Source organism: Ambystoma mexicanum, chromosome 4q (assembly GCF_040938575.1).
Source record: "Ambystoma mexicanum isolate Mex_15411 chromosome 4q, UKY_AmexF1_1, whole genome shotgun sequence".
NCBI lineage: Eukaryota > Metazoa > Chordata > Amphibia > Caudata > Ambystomatidae > Ambystoma > Ambystoma mexicanum.
The window spans coordinates 642,007,551-642,020,198 of NC_090928.1; positions in this window are offsets into that span (position 1 = coordinate 642,007,551).

The following is a 12,648-nucleotide window of genomic DNA, read 5'->3' on the forward strand; positions in this document are numbered from 1 at the left end:
CTGATGAATCTGGAAGGAAGACCACAAGAGGCAAGGATGATTGCAGAACAACTATGGAAAAGTAAAGCATGAGTTCACCTTTACAGATCATGGCCTTCTCGTGAGAGGCTTGCGAATAGTAGTCCCCACCGCATTGATAGACAGAGTGATCAACTGACCTACCATGGGCATCAAGGTGCAGCAGAGATGAAGAGTTGCCTATGCTTAAAAGTATGGTTCCCTGCCCTCGAACAGAAGGTCGAAGACTTCATTGGATTGTGTGTATGCTGCCAAGCAACCACCCCAAAACATAAGCAACCCCGGATCCAATTTATGCCAAGGAGTGAGGAGGCTTGGGATTGTGCACACATGGACTTCGGCTCGACCCACCGTCATGGTAGACCAATGGTCCCGGTACTCAGAAATTCCTGTGAAGGAGAAAATGTTTGCCACACATGGGTTCCCGAATACTATCTGTTCAGACAACGGGCCCCCTTTCAGAGCGCAGGTTTTGTGGTATTTCTGGCAGAACAGTGGATACAACACCGTAAAACATTCCTGTATGGCCCCGGTGAATGGGGAGGCAGAGCGACTAATGCGCACACTAAATAAGACCTTTTGATTGCGCACAGTCAAGGGCTGTGTGAGAAAAGAGCCCTTTTTCAATTCCTGCTCGAGTACCGCACAACCCCAGACCGCTCGACCGGGATGGCTGCCGCTGAGGCTTTATTTCAGAGGTGCCCACAGAATGTGCTCCCAGAACTGGAAGGAAGGGCCCCAGGCACCATAGACAATGAGGTTGTGCCTGCTAACAGGGAGAGACTAGTGGAACAATAAAATGTCTGCAGAAGCATCCATGACTGTGGTCCCTATGGTCCTGGTTAGTACCAGAAACCTGACAGGAAAAATGTCCCTCATCCAGAAACCGGCTCCACTTCAAGTTGTAAATGTACAAGGGTCAAAGTGACCGCATCAGATGGACAGGGACAAGTCATCAGAAACTCTAGTTTTTTTCACAAGCTTTCGGAATCCCGAGCAGAGAAAGAGAATGGTGCCGAAGAGTATCCAACGTTCAGAGCCCGGGAGTAGCGATGCAGGACAGTGATAATGATAAGCAAAGGTGGCTTGCACCGAGTGAGAGGAATGACCTCGGAAGATCAGAACCTTGTAAAGGTGTGGGCAAAGAGTTTGAGCCGGTAATAGAGAGACAGTATTTGGTGAGAGACTCCAAGCGCCGCCCGGCATACTTAGAAGACTATGATACAGGCACATAGCCATTTTGACATGTTTAAACTGTTTTGTTTGTGTTGGTAGAATGTCACATGGCCATGTTGGTGTGTGTGAACTGTTTAGTTCAATGATGGAAAAGGAGGGATGTTATGTGGTGCGCTAGCACACGCTGTGAGAGTAGCGTGCCACAGTGTGATAAAATAAATACAGCCCTACGCTCGACATGAAGTCAGTCACGAGCGGAGGAGGCCAATGGAGAAATCGCTGTGTCTGTGTCTTCGTATCCTGTGCCCTGCGCAAGGCAGCCTGCCCGCGTTCCCCCACCCTGCCGTGTTCACCAGAGAACACAAGGGTGAAAAAAGGGCTTAGCTGACCAAAGAAGTGGTAAAGTAAACAAGGGGTACATGTTGAAAGAGGGGATGCAGAGAGACAGAGGAATGCTAGGGGCTACCACCTTTGGTCGGGAGAACATCATGGCGGAAGGCCCAAAAAGGTTAGTTGACAGTGAGTCATGGGACATCCTGAGAGAGTCATCGGAGGAAGGAGAAATATACAGTTTTACGGGCTGATCTCTGCAATCTCTCTTTCGCCACTGGAGTTTTCCCAACCTCTCTCAAGCACTCCCTTGTGCACCCTCTGCTTAAGAAACCCTCAGCCAACCCCTCATTTCTGGCAAACTACCGCCCCATCTCCATCACCACTTTCCTGGGCAAACTCCTGGAGAAGCTGGCATGGTAACTGCTCTCCTGAACACTCCTGCTCTCAAACCTTCACACTAACACTCCCTCTGTCCTCATTCTTCTTGATCTCTCCTCTGCCTTTGACACAGTAAACCACAACATCCTGATTGCATGTCTCCGTGACACCCTGGGAATCACAGGTCAGGTTCTGGCGTGGTTAGCCTCCTTCCTCTCCGACCGCCCATCCCAGATAGAACTTGGGTCCTTTCTCTGTACTATCACTCTTTCAACCTGAGGCGACTCCTATGGTTCTAACCAATCCCCTTGTTCTTCAATGTCTACATGGCTGCCCTTGCACGTGTGATTGCCAGCTTCACCTCTAACTTCCAGTGTTACGTGGATGACACGCAACTCTCCTTCAGGCTACCCTCAGCCACCTCCTCTACCTCGCTCTTATCCGACTGTCTGTCCAGAATTCAGTCATGGTGTGCTGCAAACGACCTCTGCCTCAACGTCAGCAAAACTGAGATTGTTCGCACTGGGACTTCTGCTCTCGCTTTCCTACTCTGGTGTGCTGCAAACTACCTCTGCCTCTTTACTCACTTTACCCAGAGTCTCAGAGGTCCCTGGCTCCCTCGCCAGTCATTCAGCACTTGTTTCAGGGTCTGCACTGCCCCATTGCAACTGCACAAGGTCAATCACCCATGGGAACAACTTCTCTCAGCACTTACCAGCTCTTCTGACTAACTGGTCACATGTCTCCCCCCTGCACTCATTCCCCCCTCCCTCCCCTCTTCTGTACCTGCTGTGCACTTGCACGATCTGAACGTACCATGCCTGAAGATCGTCTGTCATTTCTCCCCTCCTGCATGGCTGTGCCCTATGCTCTTGGAAAAACTGCAGAATCATTGTCAGACCTATTTATTTACCCTGTTAAATGTATTTATGCACTTACTCTGCCTGTGCAGACTTGTATCGTTCAGAAATTCAAGGGCTCTGAATGTTGTTTTTTCTCCCCTTGAACCCCCACTCCTGAGCTCTTTGAAACACTTGTCTTATGTATAGGCGCTATACAAATACACATTACCATTGCAGAGAGACAACAAAGGTTGCTGAATGCAGGGCCACAGAGGAGAGCTACAAGTTGGGGCAGTGAATGGAGCCGCACTGGCAGGGGCTCACAGTAATCTCTGGACCAGCCACTTATGCGCAGGGTCTCACAGTAATCTCTGGAGCAGTAATCTCTGGAGCAGCCGCCTATGCGCAGGGGCTCACAGTAATCTCTGGAACAGCCGCCTATGCGCAGGGGGGAGAGGAGGGTCTGGTGGGATGTCCTCGGAAAATACTCCAGGCCTTTTGAAAGGGATTTAAGAGAGCCTCTGAGTGCAGCGCCCTTCCTGAGGAGGCAAGGGGCACAGGGCGATGGCGGTGTGCTGTGCCACTATTCCTATCCGGGTTTTAACTTTGCATTCTGGGAGTAATAAACCTGGATTTCCCCATTATAAATCCAGGATGACAAAATCCCAGAATGAAAGTTAAAACCAGGAGTGGACTAGCATCTCCAGAACAGAATGCAAAATATTTGCATGCATTATGCGATTTATTGAGGCTGGGTCAGAGTTATATCAGGTTCTGGAAAACCTACATTCAAGGTTTGTTTTCTTTCTTTAAACAAACGCAACACGCTCTTATTATGGTGTTAGAGTGGAATCTGATCATTGAGAACGAGTACACAGAAGTAAATCCGTGCAAATACACACCTTAGAAAAAGTGGCCGCAAAGCAGCTAGGGAATTAGGGGCTGGGTCACATAAACTGCACTGGTGGTAGGGCTATTCAGCACACACATTAGTTATGAATTACCACCATTCTAGATCACATACCATTTTTGTCCGTACGGAATTTTGCACTGCAGGAATTCTTAGTTCGCATGTACATTCTCTGTGCACCGCATTGACGTCACAGCTGAGCAGTACAATGCAAAAGTAATTAGAGCTCATGCTTCAAGCCTCTGTAAAATGCACTGGGGCGACTGTCTATGTTTACACTTATGTGCGAACAGGTCCTTTCTGTGCAATGTTAGTCATTTCCACAATGAAGTGCAAACCAATGTGTAAATGCAGGTAGGGCTGTACACCTTTGTTTCTGCACTCCACCATGCAAATTGAATAAATGCTGCCTGCCCTTTACACGGGGGGAGGCAGTGTTTACTATGGATTCCTATGGAATCCGGCTGCTTTTTTGCAGGTGTCAAAAGGAGGGGGATTCCATATGACTCCAAATCATTTGTGTCAGCATAAAAATGCCATGCTGGTGGAAAAGCTTGTGCATACGTTTGTATTTCTTTTCTGTGGTCCCTCTCTCCACCACACATATGGATGGAAATGTGTAGTATATTAAAAATCACGTGCAGCATTTTAAGACGGGTTACTCTACTTCACATCGAACATGACCTCCGATGTATCATCAGGAAGAAACTCAAAAAAAACAAACACAACAGTGTTCATTATCCAGGCGTACAGAGAAGTTAGTTATCAATGTTGTTTATACGTTTCCGCATGCGTGAGCTGAAATAGTGTTGGGTAAATTAGAGGCCTCACGAGTGCGAGTGTTTGTTTGTTCAACGGATTTAACCATGTCAAAGCTGAAAGTGTGAGCATGTGGTCATTGCATGAGTATGTCGTGTTCATGTGCAGTTTGTTGGTGTCTTTTAGGGTCTGCATTTTGAGTTGCAAAGTAGTCTTCTTCATGAAGTCTGCCACCCACATTCATCCTGGCCTGGGTTTCGAACCCTCTTAGCAAGACAGGGACATAACACAAAGTGTAATGCACCCCCAGGCGTACATTGAAAGGAGCGCTCTGTGGCATGTCTGAAGCAGGGGGCTGCAGACCCGGTGCTAAATACAGGCACAGAGCCCTGAAGTGATAACCAGCATCCTTGTGAAGTATCTCTCGGGCCTTTTATTTTAAATAATATCTAAATAATGAAAAACAAAGATAAAAAAGAATCCAGTTGCAAGTATCCAAAACACACTGTTGTGGGACGGATAATCTTGGACGGTGAGCAGCAATGGGCCTTGTGGCGGGAATGGGACACATAGAGCGCCAAGAGACTACACAAGTGGCAAGAGTGTACTGTAATGGGCATCATCTGGGGTTGGGACACAGAGCAGGGATGGTAATGGTAATGTTTATTTGTAAAGCGCCTATACACAAGGTAAGTGTATCAAGGCGCTCAAATGGGTGGTCTGAAAACACAGCTTGCGTGACAGGGACAGTCCTTGGTTTGGAGATGGGCTTTGGGCTGAGGATGGGCGTGATGAACAGAATGAGACTTATGGCAAGGGTGGGCTTGCATCAGGGATGACCTGGTGGTCGAAAGTTGCCCTATGGTGAGGATGGATCTTACAACAGAGATGTGCCCTCTGATGGGGTAGACCTGGGGGAAGGTATGTTTCTCATCCCATGGAAGGGAATCGTGCCACAGAATGGACCTTAGAATGGAGTGGATGTGTCTCGGTATGGGGGTGGTCTTCAGAAAGGAGATGGGCCTCAAAGCAAGTCTGGGGTTGTGTTAGGCTTGAAACTGCCTGTGGAAATAGGCCTTGTATGAGAGAGGTTCCTTATGGGGAAATATAGAAAGGGAAATGGGCCTTGGATGGGGAATGGACCGAGGGGTGGGAGCCGATGTTGCTCGAGAATTGTCCTTGTGGTGGGCATGTTCCATGTGCTCAGAATGGGCCTGAATGCTTTAGGCCAGGAATATGATTTAGTGCAGGGATGGGCCTAAAACCAGAGATGGACCTCTAAGCAGAAATATACCTCCTAGCTGAAAAGGCCTTTGGGGGCCTTACCCCATCAAAGCAAGCAATTGGTACAATCAATAATGGTCCCATGACAGCCCAAACAGCGCATTTCTAACACTATAAAAGGCTTAGATTGCCTTTCTGTTTTCAGTGGGGCGTCTTCTTATGAGTGTCCAATGTGACAGGCTATGCCTTCTACCTGGACAACATGGCTGTTACATATGTGCTGGCGGGTTACTGTCCTCAGATTGCACAGACCGAAGATGTCAAGTTAAATAGGAATGCAAATCGAAAGCAACCAATTTACCCCCGGAACAGGCGAGAAAAACCACGCAGCTTTCATTTGCCCCAGTAAAGTTAATACAGCACAGAAGCACAGAGACGACATATTGACAGCAGTCTGACACTTCAAATGAGATATTGTCACCTCTGGCAATCTCGCAACAGCGTCCGTGCCCAGCAGTTCAATGCGTTGTGGGCATTCTTGGAAAACCTAATAACTCCACAGGTGAGGACAGACTGATTCTTATCTTTATGGCATGCACTGGTCACAAACAAGCATTCCAAATTGACTTTTCTCTGCCTTTGCTAATGACGTGCCTTATGTTATCCGGTGCTCGTTAGTACAGGTGTCCCCCAGGGATCTAACCTCTCTCCCTGGCTGTTCAACCAATACCTGGCACTCCTTGCCCACCGCATCGCTGCTCTCTGCCCCAACTTTCAGTGCTATGCGGATGATACCCAGCTCATTTTCAGGCTACCCTCAGCCTCCTCCTCTCCTTCCCTCATCTCTGACTGTCTGCCATCCAGGAGTGGTGTGCCGCCAATGACCTCTGCCTTAATGCCAGTAAGATTGAGATTCTACTCATTGGCACACCCACTCCCTCCTTCCCTGCAGCTCTCTGGTGGGCCTCTCTTGGCCCCCTTCCTGCTCCCACCTGCAAGGCTAAAAACCTTGGGGTCATCTTCGATTCCACACTCTCCTTCTCTCCTCACATCTCTGACGTCTCTAAGAAGTCACACTACCAGCTGCACCTCCTCAGAGGTATTCTTCCTTTCCTCTCCTTCCCCCCAGAAGCTCACTGTCTCCGGAGCCATGGTTCTCTCTAGGCTGGACTATTGTAACAGCCTCTATCTAAATCTGCCTGCCTCTACTCTCCACCCTCTGCAACTTATCCAAAACAGGACTGCAAGACTCGTCCTTGGCCTGAGGCCCAGGGATTGTATCTCTCCAGGACTGAAATCTCTGCACTGGCTCCCAGTGGCTGCGAGGATTAAGTTCAAAACCCTCTGCATTGTCCACAAGGCCTTCTGGGGCCTGGGGCGGCAATACCTTCAACTCTCTCTTCCTAAATATCTTCCTTCTCGAGCTCTTCGCTCATCCACCTCGAACTCTCTCAGGGTCAGTTGCTTCTCCAAGCAATGAGTTGGTGGTAGATCTCTCTCTTCAACAGGGGCCTCCCTCTGGAACAGCTTTCCTGCCTCCCTGACACTTGAGGAGAACCATCTCCGGTTCCAGAAGCACCTCAAAACCTTCCTCTTTGCTTCTGCTTTCTCTCCCCCTCTCCCCTGCTGAATTCCTGACAGAAACTTCACTGTTACCTGGCCACCCTCTGATCTCAGGCCCAGGCCCCGCCATTTGCCCACCTGCACTGCCTCCCTGGCAACCCCTGCACCTGGGGACTGTTTTCTGTATCCCTACAGTTCCCCGACCAGCACTTATGTCTGCACTTACCTTGCACTTGCCACCAGCTGGCCGTTTTATTTAACTTATCTTATTTATTCTATTATCCCATGTACTGCACTTTCCCCGCTCCCTTCCCCCTGCACTTTTCCCTTTCCCCCTTACCATGCATTTGCGCGATCTGAATGACACCTGGCCTAGTAGGTTCGCTGTCTGTCTTCCCTTTGTTCCCCTTCCCTTGGTTTGTCGCGCCTTGATACACTTGTTTATAGGCACGTTATAAATGCCATATCATATCATATCATATCATACAGCCTTGCAAAATACCAAAACCCATGCTACCACCTGCACTTGATTTAGGATGCAAGAGGGTTTTTCCCATTAGGAATTTCATGTGTTCGGGTAGGGCAACCTTGTGAGTGAAGTGCAAGTTCACAGAAAGAAAGAGACAGCAGTAGGGTGCCAACTAAACTACCTTTTCCTCATCTGCACAGGTTCTGTCCAGCCCAGACCATCCTCAACCCCTTCCACCAGGGCTCTGGTGGTCACCCTTATCCAGTAACACGTGGGCAGCACTGTTAGAATTTTGAGGGGATCAGTGAATTGGGTGGGTCTTGTGCTGCTCCCATTGTGGTGTTGGAGATTCTGACAGTGAGTTCTACAATATGGAGCGATCCACACGTTCAGGTTCCTGTGCCTTAGAGAATGCAAGGCACCGGTCACTATCTCTGCCTATGCCACCCTCAGCACTCTTGATTCTGGGGAACCAGACCAATTCTCTCTCACGCTTTGATCTTTTGGCCATTTACTTGGATCAATTATTACAACCATTAGTCCAAATCTTCAGGATACCTCACATTTGTGGGCCCTTTTAAATAAATCGGAAGTACTACCAGACAATTGTCTTCTCTTTTCATTGGATGTACAAAGCTTACATACATCTATCCCCCACATTGAGGGTTTAGAAGCGTTTGAATGCCTACTGTTGCAAGAAGAAGAAACGTGTCCTGCTAATAAAATCTTTGTACTTGAATTGACACAGATCATCCTATTTAACATTTATTTTCATTTTCAAGACTATTTCTGTTTGCAAACCTAAGGTAAATACATGGCATCGTCTATGGCCCCCGTTTCTGCAAATATTTGTATGTATTCAATTTGAAATCACATTTGTCTCGAATTATACCAACTGGGAATCAAAACCATTAATATTGAAACAATACACAGACAAAATATTTAGAACATGGACAGGTACAGTGAAAGTAATCAGTGATTGCGTTACACACCTGAATGTGTATTTAGCCAGATTTAAATTCACCATGGAGATCCATGCTTACATTATCCAGATGCTGAGATTGTACTGACACATGGAAATATATCAACTACCATATATCAGAAATGTACTGATGCAAATAATTAATTACATTATTTAAGTTTTCATGAACGTAACACTATACACAGTTTATCTTACAGTCAGTTCTTGAGACTGAAGAGAATAATCTCAGATCCAACAACTTTAACTAAAAGCAAACTAATGACAGAACGTTTCCTTTTGAGTGGTTATCCCCAGGCAGTTCTTTCAGAAGCTTTAACTAAAGACAACAACCATGATAGGTGCGTTATAAATGCCATATCATATCATAGAAAATAATTACTATTAAGAAAACCTACAACTGAACATATTCCTCCTCTACATGTTAGGAAATGTTCTAGTCAAAGTTATCAACTTGTAAGAATCATAAAGAAACATTGGAAATTAATTAGATTCACAACTTCAATTACTTTTTCCACAACCACAAAAGATAGCGTACACACAGGGTCGCAGATTCTGAGATTACTTAGTGAAAGCTGAAAGAGTACCAAACGAACCACAGCCATTTTTATGTACTTCGAAATGGGGTACCTTTCCCTGTTTGGCTTGCAGCAATTGCAAGAATATCATGAAGGGACAATATAGCTGATACTCTAAATCAGATCAGAAAATTTAACTCAAACACCATTGACCTGTAATAGTCATAAAGTAATATAAAGCATTGGTTGCCCTTGTGGTCAATATTATATATGTCAGATATTGTGTAAAGTAAAGGAGAGATGGATGGAACATAAGTTTAATATCCTTAGCAGTAACCTAAAATCTATGTTAGCATTTTATTGAGAAAAAAACCACACCATTTCACAAATGAGTTTCATAATTCTTGAGGTGAAACATCAATCACCCAGAGGAGGAGACATTTCCAAGAGGTTGTAACAGCGTGAATTATACTGGATAGACTGTTTAGATACAATTTACCTCTCAGGAATGAATGAGTAGTATAACCTATTGATAATGGGCAGAAACTATGTTATATACATTAAATCCACCTGCTGTTTATTTACATCATAATGAGTGTTTTAGATTGTGAGTCATTTAAACTTATCTAATGGTTGGTCAAGTTTCTTAGATATAATACAAACACAGCTGCTCATAACATTTTTCTTTTATTTCATTAGGCTTACATATAATTTTATTATTAGTGTCTGAAGTATCAATATTATATGCTTAGGAAATGGAGTCTAGTACTTAATGTCTAACAAAATATTCTTTATGAATACCCCTTTGTTGTCTCATGATCGGGAATCAAATAATGTCCGTAATATGTATACGCAATGGGTCATCACGCTAGTCACATTCATGTGGTGATGCTATGTATAAACACCAGCCATTTTTCTTGAAACCTTATACGGCATTCGGACTGAAAACTACACAGGTTTTTCATTCTCTGAACCGGATCCACATTTTTGGATAAGTGCACAGATTTTATGAGGACCGTATATATAATTACTTCACTCTTTCTGCTGTTATTTGATCTGAAATTCATTCCATTTTATTACAAATCTTTACTTTTTAAATAAAATTCCCAAAAAGTTAACCATGAGACTTATATATTAGTTGTACATTGAAGAGTAAAGTAACTTTTTCTGACAATATTATTTCAAAATATTTTTTAGTTATATATTTTTTATCTTTCACCCTTTATACTAGTAATTTTGTTTTTGGTTTTAACCATAGTCCTACATTTTTGGCAGTTAGAATCTGCAGACTAGGACGGGGTACATATTATATAATTTTTATTGAAAGGATACATTTATATTTCTTATGAGCAGATAGTATCCATGATTTATTGAATGATATTGTGCTTACACTTACACTCTCTTCTGCCTTTGACACTGTCAACCATGCCATCCTGCTCAACCGTCTCTGTGATAACCTGGGTATCACTGGTCAGGCTCTGGCATGGCTGATGTCTTTCCTCTCTGACCGACCCTCCCAGGTCCAACTTGGGTCCTACCTCTCCGCTATCTTCTTCTCTACCCCCAGAGGTGTAACCTCTCTGCCTGGCTGTTCAACCAATACCTACCACTCCTTGACACCGCATCGCCTCTCTCTACCCCAACTTTCAGTGCTATGTGGATGACAACCAGCTAATTTTCAGGCTACCCTTGGCCTCCTCCTCTCCTTCTCTCATCTCTGACTGGCTGTCTGTCTGCTATCCAGGATTGGTGTCCCGCCAATGATCTCTGCCTTAATGCCAGTAAGACTGAAATTCTCCTCATCGGCACAACCGCTCCATCCTTTCCTGTAGCACTATAGCCGGCCTCTCTTGGCCCTCTTCCTGCTCCCACCGGTAAGGCTAAAAACCTTGGGGTCATCTTCGACTCCACACTCTCCTCACATCTCCGATGTCTCTAAGAAGTCACACTACCAGCTGCACCTCCTCAGAGGTATTCTTCCTTTCCTCTCCTTCCCCCAGAAGCTCACTGTCTCCAGAGCTGTGGTTCTCTCCAGGCTGGACTACTGCAACAGCCTCTTTCTAAATCTGTGAACAAATAACATGCAACTGCATGAAGAAGAGTCCAGGAAATTGCGCCTTATTTCAAATACTTGAATTTATTTATATTGATTTGCTATCACACTCGCCCTTGCTTTACACGTGTTTCGGTCATCAAAGGCCTTTCTCAAAATAGGGCTTGGACAAATTGATACTTAGATTTAACCTAAAAAACACATTCACATAGCAATGTATTACATCATACACATTCAATATTTAAAAAATGAAAAAATGCATAATTACCCAAGTGGTGGTAAGGATGCAGGAGAAACAAACAGGAAGAGAGAAAAGGCAATAAATGTAATATGAGTAAGGAACAATACCTAAATATTATATACTCAACCACAAAGGCCACAGAGCTTCCAGGTAAAGACTTACCCCCTAGGGTGTTCAATGATTCCTCACTCTTCGCAATTATAAAGGGTTAAATCCCGTTGTAGTCTATTTCATGTGAAAAGAAAACATGACGGGAAAGTCTATATCATACTTCTTTTGAAATCCCCAAAATTGTATAATAATATCAAAAAGCATAGTTTAGCTTGCATTCCGTCTAGATTGCATTTAATTCTGCTTGCATTGCTCAGTTTCTTATTACTATTATTCTAATGTGTCTCCACACATCTGGTGCACTACGCATTTCAGATACGTTATTAATTAGTTCATCTCATATACTATGATTAAAGGTAAGTAAGATTACACCGCATGTTAATTCAAGCACCTCCTGTTAGTCCAAATGCAACGGTCTCCATACAGTTATACGCGCATAGCACTACGCCATGCAGTGTTATCACGAGTAAACATTAATCCCCGTTTATGACATTCTAACCAGCCCAAACAGCTATGGGTCAATTTTTGAGGAAAATCCTCAACCACATTGTCAGAAATCTGTATTGTAAGAGTTACTGAATCGCCAGTTAGCAGGACAGTCTCAATGCGTCGGCTTCTCTCGATCTAAGCCGCCGCCATTTTGGGACTACTTTATGTGTCCCCATGACAACCAGACGCTGTAACTATGCGCCTCAAGATGTTACTAAGCAACGTATCCATTCCGCTAGCTGTGCTGATCTAATTGCGCATTAGTTCAATATCTCTCTATCAATCATTGTAAGACAAAACACAATATATGTGTAATTCTAAAATGACAATTCACTCAAAAAATTTCTAAAAGTCTAGGTAATGCACGGTCAGCAGTCCTGTTTGATAGAAAACCCTTAAAGGGGTATACACATTTTAACTTGTACCGGATCCAGATATCCCAAACTTAAATACCTTAAGTTCATAACTGTTTCTTCTACGACTAACAGGAGTGATAGTACTTCGCATAGTACACATGATAGTTGGAACATCACATTAATACATCTTATTCCTATTAGGTACATTCACAAAAAAGATGCCATTTCT